Raw genomic sequence first — 23,795 nt, 5'->3', positions numbered from 1 at the left:
CAAAAGTCCACACATGCATTCTTTTAGTGGAATCATAAATTTGGCCATACTGTGACAGAAGTTCATTCTTGATGTATGTTTCTCAATGCTGATACCAGGAGGCTCTTGCTATGCAAAAACACTGTGATAAGTTCTCCTGAAGATGTGTTGTATATAACTTATCAATGTTTTAGGTTTGCAGCCAAGGTGACTGTCAACTTTCTGTGACAGTTTTCTTCTGAGAAAATCTGTCCTTTTATTTATGAGCAATGTTTGATATGTTATATTTTCCTATGCTATCTGTCCCTACTCCTTGAAAAACCTATTTTCTTCAATATGCCAGTTAGGACAATGAACAATCAGTTAACAGATATTTACTGGAAGTTTATTTTGTGTTTGATAATGAACGTAGTTCTACAGAACAAGCCCCTGGGAAGCTGCAGTGTGTGGACATACATCTAAAGGTAGCACACAGTACAGTTGAGCCTGTACTGACAGCTGAGGAACTACTCAGACAACAGATAATACATTTGCCGCGAGAGAGTGGAATTCCACTCTGGAGTATGGGGAAAGGCTTCAAGGATAAGATGGGATCTGAATAGAATTTGAAGAAATTTCAGGATAACGTAGTTGCTGTTCTGCTTTGTGTTTTCAGGCGTCTTTTGTGATTTACAAAGAAATGTTCAGAAACAAGTTTTTTTTCTTTAATTGAAAAAATTCTTCAGGGTAAATGTAAGAGGTTTTGTTGAAACAACTAGAATTGTGACAGTACGTGGGAAGCAGAGAGAGAACTAAATGACGAAGTTTCTGAGGAGGATAATTATTTCTCTTCTACAAGTCTGAGGGAAAGGAGAGGGCTCATCTGGGAGAAGGGCTCTGGTTGATGTTGCAGTAACCTAAGAGGGACACCCACTGTCCACTATCAAGGACTGAAGAGACTGCCTGCTCCCTGCACACCATGTTTATAAAATATGTGATGAAATCTTCAAGGGGAAGTTTCCCAGGACCAAGCCCCTGGAAACCATGTACTTGCTGATCTGTGGGAAGAACACATATTGTAAGTCTAGAAGAGAAAGCTGTGGAAGAGAGATGTAGAATTTTTTAAGAAAGTAAGGGTCATTTAAGATAGGAAAAGAAAGGACATTCTACCTAGGGGTAAGGTTATCTGTAAAAAATATATATGAAGAGTTGGTCCAGGGCATTGTGTATATTTAGATTATATTCTCTAATTCTCCACCTATCTAGATTTTTAGTAATGTCTCCATATGAGTGTCCTCCAAACAGGAGATTTTATTCATTTGCCTTAATAGAGCTAACATGTCAAAAAAATTTCAGCTTTGTTGAAGTATAACTGACAATCCAAATTTCATCTAGTAATCCCGTCTTATCTGCAGGGGATACATTCCAAGGCACCCGGGGATGTCGGTAACTATGGATAATACTGAACCCTATATATCCTATTTTTCTGTACATACATGAGTATGATAAAGTTTAATGTATAAATTAGGCATTGTAAGAGATTAGCAACAATAACACTGAAACCACAATTAGAACTATACTGTAATATAAAACTTATGCAAATGTGCTGTTTTTCAAATTATTTGATGGCACTGATTTGTATTAATCTATTTTTCAGACTGTGGTTGACTGTGGGTACCTGAAACTGCAGAAAGCTAAACCACAGATAAGAGGATGGGGGCTTATTACATATTAACTTGTTCAACGTGATGTTTTGATATATGTATATCTTGTGAACTAATCAGCACAATCATACTAATGAACACATTCACCACCTCACATAAAATAAAATATTTGCTAATACTCAAATTTCCCTTCCTTTTTAATATTAAACAGTTGTGATTCTTATATTAACTGGCTTTTAACATTTATTCTTACAAAATTGTTTCTTTTGCAGATAGTTTCAAAAGAAGTTTCTAATTTGAATTGTGAAAATATTTAAACTTCAATAAAGTAAACATATTTCTATTTTAACCTCACTTAAAATGCTTTAAAGTGATGGAAAACATGTAGTTCATTCATTAAACTAATAGGGGATAGCGATGTAATAATAAATTTTTCTGATATATTATGAAAGAGAAGTTCTTCAAACACAAATGGATGAAAGCAAAATTCTTGGAAATAAAAATTTTATATTACTGAAAAGCATATGAATACATAGACAACGAATTTTTATTGATGCAGAATGTACAGGAAAGTAAAAGGACAGAAGTTGAGACAAGTCAAAAAGGGCTTTAAACCTCTGAGGGAGCTAAATACTGATTGGTAAGAGTGGAATTCCCTGTCGTGCAGTGGAACAGCCTGGGGTGCTTTGCATAAAGTTCTTTTGAAATCATGAAAACTTTTCCTAGCCTTAATCTTATAAAAGGGGATCTGAGAAAAAAAATGACGTCTGATGTGTAAGAAGTATAACAGGATATTTTCTAGTATAATTTATGATCCACTCCTTTTTATGTTGTTAGATGGATACTTTGTAAGGTTAAGGTGTGAACACCTGTTTGTTTGTTTGTTTTAAATTATACTTGATGTTCTGGGATACATGTGCAGAACGTGCAGGTTTGTTCCACAGGTATACATGTGCCATGGTGATTTGCTGCACCCAGCAAACCGTCATCTACATTACATAGTTCTGCTAATGTTATCCTGCCACCCATCCCCTGCCAGGCCCTCATGTGTGATGTTCCCCTCCCTGTGTCCATGTGTTCTCATTGTTCAACTTCCACCTATGAGTGAGAAAATGCAGCGTTCGGTTTTCTGTTCTAGTGTTAGTTTGCTGAAATGATGGTTTCCGGCTTCACCCACATTCCTGCAAAGGACATGAACTTATCCTTTTTTATGGCTGCATAGTATTCCATGGCGTATATGTGCCACATGTTCTTTATCCAGTCTATCACTGATGAGCATTTGGGTTGGTTCTAAGTCTTTGCTATTGTGAACAGTGCTGCAGTTAATGTGTGTGCATGTGTCTTTATAGTAGAATGCTTTGTAACTCTTTGGGTATATACCCAGTAATGGGATTGCCAGGCCTAATGATACTTCTACTTGTAAATCTTTGAAGAAATGCAACACTGTCTTCCACAATGGTTGAACTAATTTAAACTCCCACCAACAGGGTAAAAGTCTTCCTATTTCTCCATATCCTCTCCAGCATCTGTTGTCTCCATATTTTTTAATGATCACCATTCTAACTGGAGTGAGATGGTATCTCAATGTGGTTTTGATTTGCATTTCTCTAATGACCAATGATGATGAGCATTTTTTCATATGTTGGTCTCATAAATGTCTTCTTTTGAAAAGTGTCTGTTCATATCCTTTGCCCACTTTTTGATGCATTTTTTTGTAAATTTATGTTCTTCATAGATTTTTGATATTAGCTCTTTTATGGATGGATAGATGGCAAAAAATTTCCTCTCATTCTGTAGGTTCCCTGTTCACTCTGATGACAGTTTCTTTTGCTGTGTAGAAGCTCTTTAATTTAATTAGATCCCATTTGTCAATTTTAGCTTTTGTTGCCATTACTTTTGATGTTTTAGTCAGGAAGTCCTTGTCCATGCTTACATCCTGAATGGGATTGCCTAGGTTTTCTTCTAGGGTTTTTATGGTTTTAGGTTGTCTGTTTAAGTCTTTAATCCATCTTGAGTTACTTTTTGTGTAAGGTATAAGGAAGGAATCCAGTTTCAGCATTCTGCATATAGCTAGCCAGTTTTCCCAACACAATTTATTAAATAGGGAATGCTTTCCTCATTGTTTGTTTTCATCAGGTTTGTCAAAAATAAGATGGTTGTAGACGTGTGGTGATATTTCTGAGGCCTCTGTTCTGTTCCATTGGTCTATGTCTCTGTTGTGGTACCAGTACCATGCTGTTTTGGTTACTGTAGCCTTGTAGTACAGTTTGAAGTCAGGTAGTGTGAGGCCTCCAGTTTTGTTCTTTTTGCTTAAGATTGTCTTGGCTATATGGGCTTTTTGGTTCCAGATGAAATATAAAGTAGTTTTTTGCAATTCTGTGAAGAAAGTTAATGTAGTTTAATGGAAATGGCACTGAATCTATAAATTACTTTGGGCAGTATGGCTATTTTTAGGATATTGATTCTTCCTAACCATGAGCATGAAATGTTTTTCCATTTGTTAGTGTCCTCTCTTATTTCCTTGAAACAGTGGTTTCTAGTTCTCCTTGAAGACGTCCTTCACATCCCTTTAAGTTGTATTCCTAGGTATTTTATTCTCTTTGTAGTGATTGTGAATGGGAGTTCACTCACGATTTGGCTCTGTCTGTTACTGGTGTATGATAATGCTTGTGATTTCTGCACGTTGACTTTGTATGCTGAGACTTTGGTCTGAGACAACGGGATTTTCTAAATACACCATCATGCTATCTGCAAACAGAGACAATTTCACTTTCTCTTTTCCTATTTGAATACGCTTTATTTATTTATGTTGCCTGATTGTCTTGGCAAGAATTTCCAATATTATGTTGAATAGGAGTGGTGAGAGAGGGCATCCTTGTCTTGTGCTGGTTTTCAAAGGGAATGCTTCCAGTTTTTGCCCATTCAGTGTGATATTGGCTATGGATTTGTGATAAATAACTCTTACTATTTTAGAAATGTTCCATCAATACCTAGTTTATTGGGAATTTTTAGCAGCAAGGGGTGCTGAATTTTGTTGAAGGCCTTTTCTGCATCTGTTAATTATGTGGCCTTTGTTATTGGTTCTGTTTATGTGATGGATTACATTTATGGATTTGCGTATGTTGAACCAGCCTTGCATCCCAGGGATGAAGCCAACTTGAATGTGGTGCATGAGATTCTGATGAGCTGCTGGATTTTATTGAGGATTTTCACATCGATGTTAATCATGAATATTGGCCTAAAATTTTCTTTTTTTGCTGTGTCTCTGCCAGGTTTTGGTATCAGAATGATGCTGGCATCTTAAAATTAGTTAGGACGATTTCCTCTTTTTCTGTTGTTTGGAATAGTTTGAGAAGAAATGGTAGCAGGTCGTCTTTTTACCTCTGTTATTATTTGACTGTAAATTCATCTTGTCATGGACTTCCTTAGTTGGTAGGCTATTAATTGCTGCCTCAATTTCAGAACCTGTTATTGGTCTATTGAGGGATTCCACTTCTTCCTGGTTTAGTCTTGGGAAACCTTATATGTACAGAAATTTTTCTATTCCTTCTAGATTAAGCACATTTATGCAATAAATTAGATATAGGATTCTCTGATGGTAGTTTGTATTTCTGTGTGATTGGCAGTGATATCCTATTTATCATTTTTTATTGCATGTATTTTACTCTTCTGTGTTTTCTTCTTTATTAATCTGGCTAGTGATCTATATACTTTTTTGATCTTTTCAAAAAGAGCTCCTGGATTAATTTATTTTTCGAAGGGGTTTTTTTTTTTTGTCTTTATCTTCTTTAGTTCTGCTCTGATCTTAGTTATTTATTCTGCTAGCTTTTGAATTTAATTGTTCTTGCTTCCATGGTTATTAAAATTGTGATGCTAGGGTGTCAATTTTAGACCTTTCCTGCTTTTGCTTTCTCTTCTGGGCATTTAGTGCTATAAATTTCCCTCTACACAGTGCTTTAAACGTGTCCCAGAGATTCTGCTATGTCATGTTCTTTGAAACCAATGAGAACAAAGACATCTTCATTTCTGCCTTTTTGTTATTTACCCAGTAGTCATTCAGGAGCAGGTTGTTTAGTTTCCATGTAGTTGTGTGGTTTTCAGTGAGTTTCTTAATTCTGAGTTCTGATTTGATTGCACTGTGGTCTGAGAGACTGTTTGTTAGGATTTCCCTTCTTTTGCATTTGCTGAGAAGTGTTTTCCTTCTGATTATGTGTTCAATTTTAGAGTAAGTGCGATGTGGTGCTGAGAATAATGTATATTCTGTTGATTTAGTGTGGAGAATTCTGAAGATGTCTATCAGGTCCACTTGGTCCAAAGCCGAGTTCAGGTTCTGTATATCCTTGTTAATTCTGTGTCTCATTGATCTAATACTGACAGTGGGGTGTTACAGTCTCCCACTATTATTGTGTGGTAGTCTAAGTCTCTTTTTAGGTCTTTAAGAACTTGTTTTATGAATCTACCTGTTACTGCATTGGGTGCATGTATATTTAGAATACTTAGCTCTTCTTAGTGCATTGATCATTTTACCATTATGTAATGACCTTCTTTGTCTCTTTTATCTGAGACTAGAATTGCAACCCCTGCTTTTTAAAAAAATTTCCATTGACATGGTAACTCTTCCTCTAGCCCTTTGAGTCTATATATGTCTGCACGTGAGTTGGGTCTCCTGAACACAACACACTGATGAGTCTTGACTCTTTATCCAGTTCACCTGTCAGTATCTTTTATTTGGGGCATTCAGCCCAGTTACATTTAAGGTTAAAATTGCTATATGTGAATTTGATCCTGTCGTGTGATGCTAGCTGGTATTTTGCCCATTAGTTGATGCAGTTTCTTCATAATGTTGATGGTCTTTACAATTTGTTATGTTTTTGCAGTGGCTGGTACCAGCTGTTCTTTTCCATGTTTAGTGCCTTCTTCAGGTGCTCTTGTAAGGCAGGCTTGGTGGTGACAAAAATCTCTCCAAGCATTTGCTTGGCTGTAAAGGATTTTCTTTCTCCTTTACTTAGGAAGCTTATTTTGGCTGAATATGAAATTCTGGGTTGAAGATTCTTTTCTTTAAGAATGTTGAATATGGGCCCACACTCTCTCCTGGCTTGTAGGGTTTCTGCTGAGAGATCCACTGTTACTCATTTCAACCCTGGTGAATCTGATGATTATGTGTCTTTGGGTTGCTCTTGAGGAATATCTTTGTGGTGGTCTCTGTATTTCCTGAATTTGTTGGCCTGCTGTGCTAGGTTGGGGAAGTTCTGCTGGATAATATCCTGAAGAGTGTTTTCCAACTTGATTTCATCTTCCCCTTCACTTTCAGGTACAACAATCAAACATAGATTTGGTCTTTTCACATAGTCCCATATTTCTTGGAGGCTTTGTTCCTTTTTTCCACTCTTTTTTCTCTAATCATGTCTTCTCACTTTTTCATTGAGTTGATCTTCAATCTCTGATATTTGTCTATGTTTCATGCAGTTCTTGTGTTGTGTTTTTCAGCTCTGTCAGGTTATTTATGTTCTTCTCCAAGCTGGTTATTCTAGCTAGCAATTTGTCTAACCGTTTTTCCAAGTTCTTAGTTAGCTTCCTTGCATTGGGTTAGAACATGCTCCTTTAACTCAGAGGAGTTTGTTACTACCCAACTTCCGAAGCCTATTTCTGTCAAACTGATTCTCTCTCCAGTTTTGTTCCCTTGGTGGCGTGGAGTTGTAATCTTTTGGAGGAAAAGAGGTATTCTGGTTTTTAGAGTTGTCAGCCTTTTTTTTTTTGCTGGTTTCTCCCCATCTCTGTGGATTTATCTGCCTTTGGTCTATGATGTTGATACCATTCCTTTCTGTGTGTTAGTTTTCTTTCTAACTGTCCGGCCCTTTTGCTGCAGGTCTGCTGGAGTTGCTAGAGGTCCACTCCAGACCCTGTTTGCCTGGGTATCGCCAGCGGAGGCAGCAGAACAGCAAACATTGCTGCCTGTTCCTACCTCTGGAAGTTTTGTTCCGGGGGGGCACCCACCTGATGCCAGCCATAGCTCTCCTGTATGAGGTATCTGTCAGCCCCTACTGAGAGATGTCTCCCAGTCTGGATATATGTTGTGGTGGTGGGTCAGGGACCCACTTGAGGCAGTCTATCCCTTATCAGAACTTGAACACTGTGCTGGGAGACCACTGCTGTCAGGCAGGGATGTGTAAGTAAGTCTGCTGAATTTGCACCACAGCTGCCCCTTCCCCCGGGTGCTCTGACCCAGAGAGGTGGGCTCCACCCAGTTCGAACTTCCTGGCAGCTTTGTTTACACTGTGGAGGTAGAACTCCTACTCAAGGCTCAGCAATGGCTGATGCCCCTACCTGCACCAAGCTCGCATCCCAGGTTGACCTGAGACTGCTGTGCCAGCAGTGAGAATTTCAAGCAAATGGGTCTTAGCTTGTTGAACTCTGTGGAGGTAGGATCTGCTGAGGCAGGGACCAGAGAGAATCTCCTGATCTGTGAGTTGTGAAGATCATGGGAAAAGTATACTACCATTTTTCCTGATACCCTCTCTTGCAGCTTCCCTTGGCTAGGAAAGAGAAATCCCTAGACCCATTGTGCTTCCTGGGTGAAGCAACACCCCACCCTGCTTCAGCTCACCCTCTTTGGGCTGCCCCTACTGTCCAACCAGTTGCGATGAGATGAACCAGGTACCTGTGTTGGAAATGCAGGAGTCATCTGCCATCTGCGTCAGTCTCGCTGGGAGCTGCAGACTGGAGTTGTTCCTATTTGGGCATCTTGCCAGCAAACCCCTCTGTGAATGCTGGATTTTAAAGTGCATCCTGCTTGACATCATAGAGCCGTCCCTTTGGTAGATGTGGTCAGGTGGTCAGTGCTCACAGTGGCCCCTCATTACTTCCCACTGCTTACCTGGAGAAGGAGACATTTCTCTGGAAGCAGTTAATGACTGTGGGTAACTGAGTGCTCTCCCATGAGGCTAGAGGACCAAGGAGCTCAATTTGCATGTAGCTTGGATAACTGATGGGAAGGGCTAGAGAATATGACACAGAACAGGGCTGGGATCAGAGGACACTTGGTGCAAGACCACAGCCGAAGCCTAGCCTGCTGCCCTGGTTCCTGAGACTGATGATTGTCTACTTCCCATGCCCTTTGGCTTTCTGCATCACTAGGATGTCATATAATACAATGCAATACAATGTGTGTAGATGCCTGGCTTGGGTTTTACGGTCCTGGCAAGCTGGAGCATGCTTTGCTTCTCTCATTTTTATTTGGAATCTTTGGCTAAGCTGTGGACTCTAATGTTAATTCTTTATTCATCCCAATGGACATTTTTGTTTATTACATAAAATAGGATTCTTGGGACCTCGCTGACATTACAGAACTCCTAAGGTAAGCAAGCCTGCACTGATTATTGCTCTATAAGAGCAAGTGAAACTGTAGTCAGTTTTAAGCCATGCAAAATGTGGGTTATACAGTTTGAATTATTCATCTGGAATAGATCTTCAGTGTAGTGAGTGATGGTGTACTTGACAATAAGTGATAAATAACAGTGATTTTGATAAGTTCTTTTGGATAGATGGCTTATGGCAATCCATAAACAGTGGGAAAGCATCACATTTTAAATTGGGATCACTACCCCAATACAAAATAAGCAGATGCTGTGACTCGGCAGTTACTGTTAACAACAAGAACCCAGTATCTAAAGCAAAGGACAATGATTAAAATTCAAGAGCAGCATCTCTGCCTGGTGCTTGGAACATAATTTCAGTTAGGAACAGAAGCAACAGTATTACAGTGTTTGTGACCTTAGTCTCTTCTCTCCAGTGGGAGACATGGGGTTTCATAACTCAACTGCTTATTGATACTTACTTTGAGAAAGCCAAAAATGCCGATTTCCGAGGAGATAGGAAAATGATGGGGCATTTTATGTCTTTTTTTTTTTTTTTTTTTGAGACGGAGTTTCGCTCTTGTTACCCAGGCTGGAGTGCAATGGCGCAATCTCGGCTCACTGCAACCTCCGCCTCCTGGGTTCAGGCAATTCTCCTGCCTCAGCCTCCTGAGGAGCTGGGATTATAGGCACACGCCACCATGCCCAGCTAATTTTTTGTATTTTTAGTAGAGATGGGGTTTCACCATGTTGATTAGGATGGTCTCGATCTCTCGACCTTGTGATCCACCCACCTCGGCCTCCCAAAGTGCTGGGATTACAGGCTTGAGCCACCGCGCCCGGCCCATTTTATGTCTTAAAAACATTACAAGTCAGTGAAACAGTCCTGGAGCACAAAAACAAAACTAATGCACAGTGCTTAATATGTCACTGAGGTCTCTGAATCTAATAGAAAATGATCTTCTAAAGAATTATGATCATGATTTTTATGTATTTGCTTTTTCTCTGCATAGCAGGCAGACTCTCATGCAAGTCCTTTAATAAATAAGTTAAAAAGACACAATTTATGGTAATCAGTATCAAAAGTTGATGTATTGAAATCATCACATTGCATAGGCAGCTAGCTGGGTTAATATCTCAGCAACTTTTTCTAACAGAAACATTAAATATCTGTTAAAGAAATAGTCTAAGAAATACCTTTTTAAGAATCTTTTTTCCATCAAATTTCTTCTTTTTAATGCTGTACCTCTCTTATCTCCCACTGAAAAAAAGTTATTATTCCCTCTGGGTTGTCCCACTGCAGTATCTTTTTGTGATAAGAATTGCTAACTGTCTTGTATGACAAACCTGATGTCCCAAGGTTTGTTTCTCCCATGCCCAGCGCTGAGTTTGAGCTCCACCTGTCCCTGACTCTTTTGATGCCAATGGGTCATTGCTATTAATCCTTACCACCATGAACTACAGTGCACTGCCCTCCAACTTTATGCCACTCACAGAGATTCAACATCTAGGATGGAACGTGTGGTCAACTGGTTATAGGTCATGAGTTCCTGCTTTTGGGCAGAGTAAGTGGGATGTCTCCATTTATTCTCTCTGCCGGGAGGTGGGACTCTGCCTACCACCATGATTCCTACAACGTGGACCTTCAAAACCACAAAAGAGTGGTAGACTGGAAGAATGGTCAACAAAATGCCATGTCCTCTATAGAATGTACTTTCTCAACATGATAAATAATGTTGGCTTAGTTAAATGCATATAAGAGTGAAACAATTCAATATGTGATTCCTAAATGAGAAGCAATGAGTATATACTAATACAGGTTAACATTGTTCTAGAAGTTTTTGACAATATGATAGAGCATGAAACAATGGAACTATTTATGATAAACATGGAGCAAGAATTAAACTTTTTTTTGCTGAAAAGATGAGTACTAGCTAGAAGTTTATAGAGAATAAATGAAATAAAACATGTTTAGAATTACCAATAAAGTTTAGTTAACTTGCTAAAGGCAGAACAAATATGCAAACATTTTTTTTAAGTTTGCAATTAGTGAATGCCATTCAGAAACAAGTGTTTCATTCACAACAGTAACGTATAATAAATTACAAAATGAAAGAATATTCCAAAAACAAAAGCACAAAATTTAAACACAAAATTTTTTAAATGACTAAAGAATATGAATGATCCACTGACTCGAAATTATTGCAGCCAGCACAGCAGTTGGAGATCAGTGTGGGGAGGGGCGTCTGCCATTGCTGAGGCTGCAGTAGGCAGTTCAACCTCAGAGGTAAACAAAGCTGCTGGGAAGTTTGAACTGGGCAGAGCCCAGCTCAGCAGCCACAGGCAGACTGGCTCATTAGATGTCCTTGCTGGACAGGGCATCTCTGAAAAAAATGCAGCAGCCCATTAGGGACTTATAAATAAAGCCCCAACCTTCCTAGGACAGAGCACCTGGGAACAGGGACAGTTGTGGGTAGAGCTTCAGCAGACCTAAACATCCCTGTCTGGCAGCTCTGAAGAGATCAGTGGATCCCCAGCACAGCGTTCAAGCTCTGATAAGGGACAGATGGCCTCCTCAAGTGTATCATGACTGGGAGACACCTGCCAGTAGGGGCTGACAGATACCTCATACAGAATAGCTCTGGCTGGCATATGGCGGGTAACCCTCAGGGATTAAGCAACCATAGGAAAGAATCTTTGTTCTGCAGCCTCTGCTGGTGATTCCCAGGCAAGCAGGATATGGAGCAGACCTGCAGCAGAGGGGCCCGACTGTTAAAAGGATAACTAACAAACAGAAAGGCATAGTTTCAACATCAACTAAAAGGAAGGACATCCACCCAGAGACCCCATCCAAAGGTCACTGATCTCAAAGACCAAATGTAAATAAATCCACAAAGATGGGAAGAAACCAGTGCATAAAGGCTGAAAATTCCAAACACCAGAATGCCACTTCTCCTCCAAGGGATCACAACTCTTTGCTAGCAAGGAAACAAAATTGGATGAAGAATGAGTTTCATGAATTGACAGAAGCATGCCTCAGAAGGTGAGTAATAACTTCTCTGAGCTAAAGGAACATGTCCTAACCTAGTGTAAGGAAGCTAAGAACCTTGAAAAGATTAGACAAAATGCCAACTAGGTAAGAGAAGAACATAAATGACCTGATGGAGCTGAAAAAGACAGCATGAGAACTTTGTGAAGCATACACAAGTTTCAAGACTGGAATTGATCAAATGGAAGAAAGGATGTCAGAGATTGAAAATCAGCTCAATAAAATAAAGTGAGAAAACAAGATTAGAGAAAAAAGAGTGAAAATAAATGAACACAGCCTCCAAGAAATATGGGATTACATGAAAAGACCAAATCTATGTTTGATTGCTGTACCTGACAGTGAAGGGGAGAATGAAACCAAGTTGGAAAACACTCTTCAGGATATTATCCAGCAGAATTCCCCAACTTAGCACAGCAGGCCAACATTCAAATTCAGGAAATACAGAGACCACCACAAAGTTACTCCTCAAGAGGAGCAACCCCAAGACACATAATCATCATATTCACCAGGGTTGAAATAAAGGAAAAAATGCTAAGGGCAGCCAGAGAAAAAGGTCTGGTTATTCACCAAGGGAAGCCAATCAGACTCACAGTGGATCTCTCAGCAGAAACCCTACAAGCCAGGAGAGAGTGGGGGCCAATATTCAACATTTTTAAGTAAAAGAACCTTCAACCCAGAATTTCATATTCAGCCAAAATAAGCTTCCTAAGTAAAGGAGAAATAAAATCCTTTACAGACAAGCAAATGATGAGAGATTTTGTCACCACCAGGACTGCCTTAAAAGATCTCCTGAAGGAAGCACTAAACATGGAAAGGAACAACCAGTACCAACCACTGCAAAAACATACCAAATTGTAAAGATCATCAACACTATGAAGAAACTGCATCAACTAAGGGGGAAAACCAACAGCTAGCATTAAAATGGCAGGATCAAATTCACACATAACAGTATTATCCTTAAATATAAATGGGCTAAAAGGCCCCAATTAAAGACACAATGACTGGCAAATCCCATTGCTGTGCTCTATTCAGGAGACCCATCTCACATGCCAAGACATACGTAGGCTCAAAATAAAGGAATAGAGTAATATTTACCAAGCAAATGGGAAGCAAAAAAATATCAGGGGTTGAAATCCTAGTCTCTGATAAAACAGACTTTAACAAAGATCAAGAGGCAAAGAAGGGCATTACATAATGGTAAAGGTATCAGTGCCACAGAAGAGCTAACAATCCTAAATATATATTTACCCAATGCAGGAGAACTCAGATTCACAGAGCAAGTTCTTAGAGACCTACAAGGAGATTTAGACTGCCACACAATAAGAATGGGAGACTTTATGAACAATATCCATGACCTGAACTCTGTCCTGGACCAAACAGACCTAATAGACATCTACAGAACTCGTCACCACAAATCAACAGTATATTCTTCTCAGTATGATATCATATTAATTCTAAAATTGACCCCATAATTGGAAGTAAAACGTTCCTCAGCCAATGCAAAAGAACATAAATCCTAATGGTGTTTCAGACCATAGTGCAATCAAATTAGAACTCAGGATTAAGAAACTCACTCAAAATGCACAACTATGGAAACTGAACAGCTGCTCCTGAATGACAATTGGGTAAATAACAAAAGGAAGGCAGAAATGAAGATGTTCTTGGAAACCAGTGAGAACAAAGACACAACGTACCAGAATGTCTGGGACACATTTAAAGCAATGTGTGGAGGGAAATTTATAGCTCAAAAGAGAAAGCAGGAAAGATTTAAATTGACACCCTAATGTCATAATTAAAAGAATTAGAGAAGAATGAACAAACAAATTCAGAAGCTAGCAGAAGACAAGAAATAACTAAGATCAGAGCAGAGCTGAAGCAGATAGAGACACAAAAAAATGCTTCAAAAAAATCAATGAATCCAGGAACTGGTTTTTGAAAAGAATAACAAAATACATAGGACTCTAGCCACATTAATAAAGAAGAAAAGAGAGAAGAATCAAATAGATGCAATAAAACATGATGAAGGTGACATCACCACTGATCCCATAGAAATACAAACTAGCATCAGAGGATACTATAAACACCTCTATGCAAATAAACCAGAAAATGTAGAAGAAATGGATAAATTACTGGACACTTATACCCTTCCAATTCTTAAACCAGGAAGAATTCAAATCCCTGAACAGAAAATAACAAGTTCTGAAATTGAGGCAGCAAGTAATAGCCTACCAACCAAAATAATCCAGGACCAGATGGTTTTACAGCTGAATTCTACCAGAGGTACAAAGAGGACCTGATACCATTCCTTCTCAAACTATTCCAAACCACAGAATAAGAGGCAATCCTCCTTAATTCATTTCATGTGGCCAACATCATTCTGATACCAGAACCTGACACAGACAAAAAAAAGAAACTTTCAGGCCTATATGCCCTATGAATATCGATGCAAAAATTCTCAATAAAATACTGGCTAACTGAATCCAACAGCACATCAAAAAGCTTATCAATCATGATCAAGTGGTCTTTATCCTGGGGATACAAGGCTGGTTTGACATACACAAATCAATAAATGCAATCCAAACAGAACCAAATACAAACATTACAAGATCATCTCAATAGATGCAGAGTAAGCCTTCAACAAAATTCAACAGCCCTTCATGCTAAAAACTCTCAATAAACTAGATGTTGATGGGACACCTCTCAAAATGATAGCTATTTATGGGAGAAAAGTTTTGCAATCTAGCAATCTGACAAAGGGCTAATATCCAGAATCTACAAAAAAACTTAAATTTATCAGAAAAAAAATATCATACAGAATGGGCAAAGACTGGAAGCATTCCCTTTGAAAACCAGCAAAAAACAAGGATGCCCTCTCACCATTCCTATTCAACATGGCATTGGAAATTCTGACCAGGGCAATAGGAACAGAAATAAATAAAAGGTATTCAAATAGGTAAACTCAAATTGTCTTTATTTGCAGATGAGATGATTGTATATTTAGAAGACGCCATCATCTCAACCCAAAATCCCCTTAAGATAGTAAGCAACTTGAGCAGACTCACGATACAAAAATCAGTGTGTAGAAATCACAAGCATTCCTTTAAACCAGTGACAGAGAGCCAAATCATGAGTGAACTGCCATTCACAACTGCTACAAAGAGAATAAAATACCTAGGAATATAATTTACAAGGGATGTGAAGAACCTCTTCAAAAAGAACTACAAACCACTGCTTCAAGGAAATAAGAGAGGACACTAACAGATTGAAAAACATTGCCTGAATCATGGAAAGGATGAATCAATATTGTGAAAATGGCCATACTGCCCAAAGTAATCTATAGATTCAATGCTATCCCTATCAAGCTACCACTGACTTTCTTCAAAGAATTGGAAAAAACTACCTTAAATTTCTTATGGAACCAAAAAATAGCCCACATACCCAAGATAATTATAAGGAAAAAAAAAAATAACAAAACTGGAGCCATCACACTTCCTGACTTCAAACTATATGACAAGGCTACAGTAACTAAAACAGCAGAGGACTCAAATAATGCCACACCTACCATCATCTGATCTTTAACAAAAAAAAAAAAAAAAAGCAATGGGGAAAAGATCCCCTATTTAAGAAATGGTGTTGGGAAAGCTGGCTAGCCATACAAAGAAAGCTGAAATTGGATTCCTTCCTTACACTCTATACAAAAATTAACTCAAGATGGATTAAAGATTGAAACATAAGACCTAGAGCCATAAAAATCATATAAGAAAACCCAGGCGATACCATTTGAGACATAGGCATAGGCAAAACCTTCATGACTAAAACACCAAAAGCAATGACAACAAAAGCTAAAATGGACAAACGGGATCAAATTAAACTAAAGAGCTTCTGCACAACAAAAGAAACTATCAGCAGAGTGAACAGGCAACCTAAGAATGGGAGAAAATTTTTGCAATCTAGCAATCTGACAAAGGGCTAATATCCAGAATCTACAAAAAAACTTAAATTTATCAGGAAAAAAAAATTCAACCACATCCAAAAGTGGGCAAAGGTTATGAACAGACACTTCTCACAAAGAGACATTTATGCAGCCAAACAAACATAAGAAAAAAAATGCTCATCATCACTGGTCATTAGAGAAATGCAAATCAAATCCACAATGATACACCATCTCATGGTGGTTAGAACGGCAATCATTAAATAGTGAAAAGACAACAGTTGCTGGAGAGAATGTGGAGAAATACTAATGCTTTTACTCTGTTGGTCAAAATGTAAATTCGTCCAACCATTGTGGAAGACAGTGTGACAATTCCTCAAGGATCTAGAACTAGAAATACCATTTGACCTGGCAATCCCATTACTGGGCATATACCCAAAGAATTATAAATCATTATATTATAAACATACATGCATACATATGTTTATTGCAGCACTGTTCACAACAGCAAAGACTGGGAACCAAACCAAATGTCCATCAGTGTTATACTGGATAAACAAAATGTGGCACACATACAACATGGAATACTATGCAGCCATAACAAAAGATGAGTTCATGTCCTTTGCAGGGACATGGATGCAGCTGGAAACCATCATTCTCAGCAAACTAACACAAGAACAGAAAACTGAACACCGCATGTTCTCACTTACAGGTGGGTGTCGAACAATGAGAACACTTGGACATAGGGAGGGGAACACCACACACTGGGTCTTGTAGGGGTTTGGGGGAGGGATAGAATTAGGACAAATGCCTAATGTAGATGATGGGGTGATGGATGCAGCCAACCAGCAAGGCAAGTGTATACCTATATAACAAACCTGCACATTCTACACACGTACCCCAGGATTGAAAGTATACTAAAAAAAAAAGAATATAAGTTTAAAGAGAACCTTAATATATATCTTCTTTTCAAACCAGTGAATAGCCACAATGCAATGCAAATCTCAGAACTGGTTAAAATATAGATGTACATCTAGACCATCAAGTTAGCTAGACTGAAACTTCAATTTGGTTACATTTATGTCTCTATTGCTTACTACAGTGTCATATAGTAAGTTTACAAAAAATAAAGTTTTTAATTTAAAAAGTATGAAATGTAGGAATAGGTAATGATATATATTTTTGCAAAAAACACAGTAATAATTGCTACTAATTAGAATTACTTATTGCTGCTAAAATTTAATGGGTGAAAGTAAGATGAGAAACAGGATACTTGGATAGCAGTTAAATCCTTCTCTGCAAAAATCTTCTCAATTACCAAAATAAAACATACTAACTCTGCATGGAAAAATCTGTAAGATTCCACCTTAACCCAGTTATCAAAATCAACATGAATGAGGAGACGTATCAACATGTGTTTCCTGATATGATGCACTTGTACTATGAAGGGCACAACATCTCTAAACATGCATGACTTAAATCATTAAAAAGTAATACAAATACAAAATAAGGGAATTTATTCTTTACTTATGATTGACATTTAATAATTGTGTATACTTATATAAATAGTCCCCAGATTTGACAAGATTTGTCAAATGTTTCACAGCCCTTTCCCAAATAATGTGATATGTGGCTGTTCATTCTTTTATTGATTTTGCAACATGGAGATGAATTTATCACATTAAAAGTATTGTGCTACATAGCAGAAATGCAAAATACAATTACAAAAACACCCATCCAACCGTATAGCTACTTTCTCTGGAAGACGAGAACAAAGCAAGGGAATAATTATATATCACCAGGATTGCACTCCAGAAGCATACGCATTTCTAAGATAAATTGGCGTGCAAGTTGAATAGGACAACACATTATGACAGAATACATTTCAGAAACGAATGACGTTGTTGAGGGGGTATCTCACTATATATTTTTGTCCTGAAATGTTATTGGTATTCTTGGTATTTTACTTTTTAATAAAAATGTAGAAAAAAAACCTTTTCTTTCTTGCCTCATTTAGTACCTTCAATTTCGTACAGTATAATTGTGAAAACAAGTGGATCGTTCACTGAGTGGTATCTTATTCCCAGTGATCCCTCAAGTGTCCCAGAAAGAATAATATGTGTGACAATAACCCATTTTAGAAGCAAAAACGTGACCCACATTTATAAGCAAGAATACCTTTTTACCCCCTAAGTACTCTTCCACATAAGGATTTGGGAACATGACATGTTCTCTGTTACCAGTAGATGGAGGGTATCATAAAGGAAATTTTAAAAAATGTGAACAGGTATTTTAAGTGAGAAATTTGAACAGAATTGAAGGACTATTGACTCTCCGTTATTTATATAAATGCTTTTAAAATGATTTGAGCTTCAAAAACACTCATCTGACTTTCAATAAGCTGTACTAGGTTGAAAAGTGTCCCTGCAAAATTCATGTTCATGCCAGGCATGGTGGTTCACGTCTGTAATCCTAGCACTTGGGGAGGCCGAGCTAAGTGGATCACCAGAGGTCAGGAGTTTGAGACCACCCTGGCCAACATGTCAAAACACAGTTTCTACTAAAAATACAAAAATTAGCCCAGTATGGTGGCACATGCCTGTAATCCCAGCTACTTGGAAGGCTGAGGCAGGAGAATTGCTTGAACTGGGGAGGCGGAGTTTGCAGTGAGCCGAAATAGTGCCATTGCACTCCAGCCTGGGTGACAGAGAGCAAGACTCCGCTTCAAAAAAAAGAAAAGAGAACATTCACCCAGAAACTGTGAATGCAACTTTGAAAAAAGGATCTTTGCAGAAAATAAAGTTAATATGAGTTCATACTGCATTAGAGTGGGTCATAAATCCAATGACTAGTGTCCTTTTAAGAAGAGGAAAATTTGGGCACAGAGACATGCCAGTGTCTCTGTGAATGTCTTCTTCCCTAGGAGCTACTAGGAAAGAACACCATGCAACACTGGAACAGAGATTGTAGTAAGCAGCTGCAAGCCACGTAACACCACAGAGTGCTGGCAATCACCAGATGCTGGGGAGAGGCATCCCCAGAGCCTTCAGATGCGTCTAGTCTGCAGGTGTGCCAGGGAGTAACTTTCTGTTGTTTAAGCCATTTTGTTTGTGAAACTCTGTGACAGCAGCCTTAAGAAACTCACACAAAAGGATATTGGATAAGTAATATTAAATCATACTAGTTCTAACAATGTATAGATGAGAATCCATGAATAATCACTCTATTTGTAGATAATGCCACAGGTATAATCTATAATGCATCTGCAGAAAACCCAAGATATTGATAGGCCTCCTTCACAAGGCTGCTATAGAGAATTCCTTCACTTTTCATGGTAATATAATGACATATATAGATTATATAGGTCCACTAAGGATCTGTCATAGTACACAATGGAGTATTAGTGGTGCTAGGCTATATAGTTCACTAAGGATCTGTCAGAGTATACAATGGAGCATTAGCTCTATTAGAAAGCTACAATTAAAAATAAAGCATATCTGTCCAGGGATGACAAACCCACCGTTAATGACAAACAACCATATCTCCTATACAAAAATGATGACTAACTTTTGGGCCTTAGTAGCAGCTCAGGATCACATGATCTTAGATTTGTTGACTATAAAGCAAGGAGTCTTATGTATTTTTTCCCTTCTTTTTATAGGTGTGTCAAAGGTGGAAAAAGGAACCTTCTGCCAATTTTTAAATGTTAAAGTTCTAAGGTACATGTGCCGATCATGCAGCACTGTTACATAGGTACACACCTGCCATGGTGGTTTGCAGCATCCATCCCCCATCATCTACATTCGGTATTTCTCCTAATGTTATCCCTCCCCAATCCCCCTAACCCCTGCTATCCTTCCCCTAACCCCCAACCCCACAACAGGATTTTAGTGTAAACTTCCGGCTGTACTGAAGTTTAAAAAAAATAACACTTTTAGAGCGAGATATTCACAATAAAAGAAATGTCGTGAGACTTTCCCTTTTAGCTGTGCTAGGTTAAATGAAAGTAGACTTGCCCTCCCACTGAAATAATCGTACAACTAGATAAAATACAGCTGCACTTTTCAGTCACTGAACAGCAAGCAGTATGGGGCATGGTCCTTGATAGAAGAGAAACTCAAGAGGTAAGTCTCAGGATAGCCCAGCGTTGTACTGAGTGTGCATTCTCCAGTAAAAGCACAGGTTATTTGATCTCAGGCAGCTTGGTGGTCTCACTAAATAGATACACATATGTATGGGTTCCAGGTTGCTGAACTGGTTGGAATTTGCAGGGCATGAAAATTCATAGCTGATCTTTGGTTGAGAACTATGTTGGACTTGAGCAGACTGAGAAGACTCGGTGGCACTTAGTTAAAAGCCCTCAAGTTGAAGGGCAATACCAAAGGCTGTAGAGTGCTTAGATACTTCCAGCATATACAGACTGGATATGCCTCTTTGATCATGGCAGACATTCATGTGAGATCCCAGAAAGGCCATAAATACCCCTTATATCACAGTCCTGCTCGAGGACTAAGATCAAAACCCAGATAGGTCCACTGTAACAAAGAGTAAACTCAAACAAGACAGGAATCAAAGGGTCCATCAGTAATTCAACTGGCAGCTAGAAAGATACTCAAACAAGACAGGAATCAAAGGGTCCATCAGTAATTCAACTGGAGGCTAGAAAGATACTCAAACAAGACAGGAATCAAAGGGTCCATCAGTAATTCAACTGGCGGCTAGAAAGATACTCAAATAAGACAGGAATCAAAGGATCCATCAGTAATTCAACTGGGGGCTAGAACGATACTCAAACAAGAGAGGAATCAAAGGATCCATCAGTAATTCAACTGGGGGCTAGAAAGATACTCAAACAAGAGAGGAATCAAAGGATCCATCAGTAATTCAACTGGGGGCTAGAACGATACTCAAACAAGAGAGGAATCAAAGGATCCATCAGTAATTCAACTGGGGGCTAGAAAGATACTCAAACAAGAGAGGAATCAAAGGATCCATCAGTAATTCAACTGGGGGCTAGAAAGATACTCAAACAAGAGAGGAATCAAAGGATCCATCAGTAATTCAACTGGGGGCTAGAAAGATACTCAAACAAGAGAGGAATCAAAGGATCCATCAGTAATTCAACTGGGGGCTAGAAAGATACTCAAACAAGAGAGGAATCAAAGGATCCATCAGTAATTCAACTGGCGGCTAGAAAGATACTTAAAATAAACCAGCACCTCTACAGCATATTGTCATTATGGCCAACATGCAATTAAAAATTACTAGATGTACAAAAATGCAAAAAAATTTTTATCAATTGTAACAAGTTATCAGTTAAACTTTAATGAAATTAAATAGTTTCCAGTTATAAAAAGAAACAGATCTCAGGATAACAAATGATAGAAATAGCAGCAAGCATTTTTTTCAGGTATGTTTCATAAGTATGTTCCAAGACTTAATAGAAAATATATCCATTAATAGAAAAGAGATACAGAACTCCAAAAATGACAACTATGAAAAAGAACCAAATAGATATTCCAGAGCTAAACATGTAATATCTGAAGTGGAAAGTACAATAGTGAACATACCATTAGATAGGATTCTGCTGAATAAACTGTTAGTGAACATAAAAGCAGTTGGATAGAATTCATCCAAAAAGAAAATGAGAGAGAAGAAAAGAATGATGAGAGAAAAGCTCGGGCCTTGGTAACTAGTAGAACTGTTTTGACTGGTTTATCATATGGATAATTCAAGTTCAAGAGGGAAGGAGGAGAATGAGCAGAAAAATATTTTTTTAATAACATGAGTGAACACATACTAAATTAAATTTCAAAAGTCAAGTTACAAAACCAAGAAGCTCAGCCAATTGTAAGCACAATAAAACTAAGCAGCCTTTGCACATCATAGTAAAACTATTGAAAATAAAAGAGAAAATTTTGAAAGAAGTTGAAGACAATTGACATATTTTATTCAGGTGACAAATGAAGTACGACTCCTTATCAGAAACAATGAATGCTGAAGTGCCAGAAACAATAATAAAACTCTCAAAACTTATTCAATAAAATTCAAAAAGTAGGAAAAATAAGTGAATATTCAGATTAAAAAGAAAACATCAGATAATTCATTGCCAGCATATCTGTACTGGAATAAATGCTAAAGAAAGTTCTCCAAATAAAAAATATGCCACCAGATGGAAACTCAGTTCCAAAGAAGAGATGAAGAGCAGTGAAGATGGTAAATTAGTGGGGCCAACATAAAAAATTGTTTTTTGTTAGAAAGAGAAGTGTTTCATGCAAAAACATTTTATAGGAAGTTGAATACCTGTATATAACATATATAATAAAAACACAGTAATATAATAATAACAAAACATTGGAAACGTAGGATTTTATAGTTTCAAGGATACTACATTTTACATAAGTGGTATTATGACTAAGGAAAAGGAATCTTTAATAGGAGAATGCTATAATGTCTGAAGCAAATCTAGTAAATACAGGCAAATAAGCACGTTCTTCTCCACTTTAAATCACCACGCTCTATTCACACCTCATGCGGATTGCACGAAACCTTAATCAAGCTGTTCCCAACACCTACTTTACTTCAAGTGCCCTCTGATGCTCCATGTCAAAGCTGCCTTTATTTACATAATTAAAAATGTATAAAAACATTGAATATTTATGTTACACCAAACTATCCAAAATTGCCCTTAAATCGTATGATTACCTTCTGGAGCCCACCTTCTGCTGTCTCCACAATGACTTACCTTGTTAAGTGTGTGTACTAACAAAACCTACTCAGAGGGAGGCTGAAGTGGGCAGATCGCTTGAGGTCAGAAGTTGAAGACAAGCCTGGCCAACATGATGAAACCCCATCTCTACTGAAAATACAAAAAGCAGGGGTGGTGTCATGCACCCGTAATCCCGGCTACTCAGAAGGCTGAGACAGAAAAACTGCTTGAACCCAGGATGCGGAGGTTGCAGTGAGTGGAGATGGCATCACTGCACTCCATTCTGGGCACAGACTAAGACTCTATCTCAAAAAAAAAAAAAAAAAAAAAAAAGCCTACCCAGAGACAGTCCCCTGACACTGCCTGTCCACGGCACTCCATTCTGATTTGAGCAGGTGCTACTCACTTCTCAAATCTAGTGAACTCACCTGAGGTCCCAAGAGACTGGGGGCACGATTTTATTAAGGAGAAAAATTTAAAACACAATGAAGGAAATAACCCTCCTGTTATTATACAAATAATAAGATTTTAAACTAATTACTACAGACCCAAAGAGGTGCCCAATTGTTGCAACAGAAGAGAACTTTCGGAATCGAAAGTAAAGCCAGGTTCAATTATGTAGCTGGTCCATGGCTCTTGGATTTGTTAGTGCTAAAAGCACACTTCTTTATGAATACTGACTCAGATAGTTCTTTCTCATAAATAAATCAAATTTAATGCATTTATTCCATTTCTTTTTTATTTTTTTCAGATGTCTTTTTCACTTGAATACATGATAGGACATTTTGAGCTACTTGTTGAAGTCTAATGGATTGACTGAGACTGTTCCATCTTACTCTTTTTAGAGGCAAACAAAAAGGATCAATCAAACTTCTAATCCTAAATTCCACATTTGCATGAAGAACTCTGGGGAGCATCATCCACTTTCAATAGCAGGAGGTATGAATTTATTTTCTCGATAATCGGATGAAAAGTAAGTTACACTGCCTGTATTTTCAGAGCACTCCAGGATGGTTTTTGAATGTCCATCTTTGAATTCCATTGGTTAGCTAATAAAAATTAAGGTCCAGGAATATCAGTGGAATCATTAGTATCAAAACCTGTGTGAGACCAGCATTTACATGGGTGGGAG

This window comes from Callithrix jacchus, chromosome 13 (assembly GCF_049354715.1).
Source record: "Callithrix jacchus isolate 240 chromosome 13, calJac240_pri, whole genome shotgun sequence".
Classification (NCBI taxonomy): Eukaryota; Metazoa; Chordata; class Mammalia; order Primates; family Cebidae; genus Callithrix; species Callithrix jacchus.
This window is presented reverse-complemented; position numbering follows the sequence as displayed.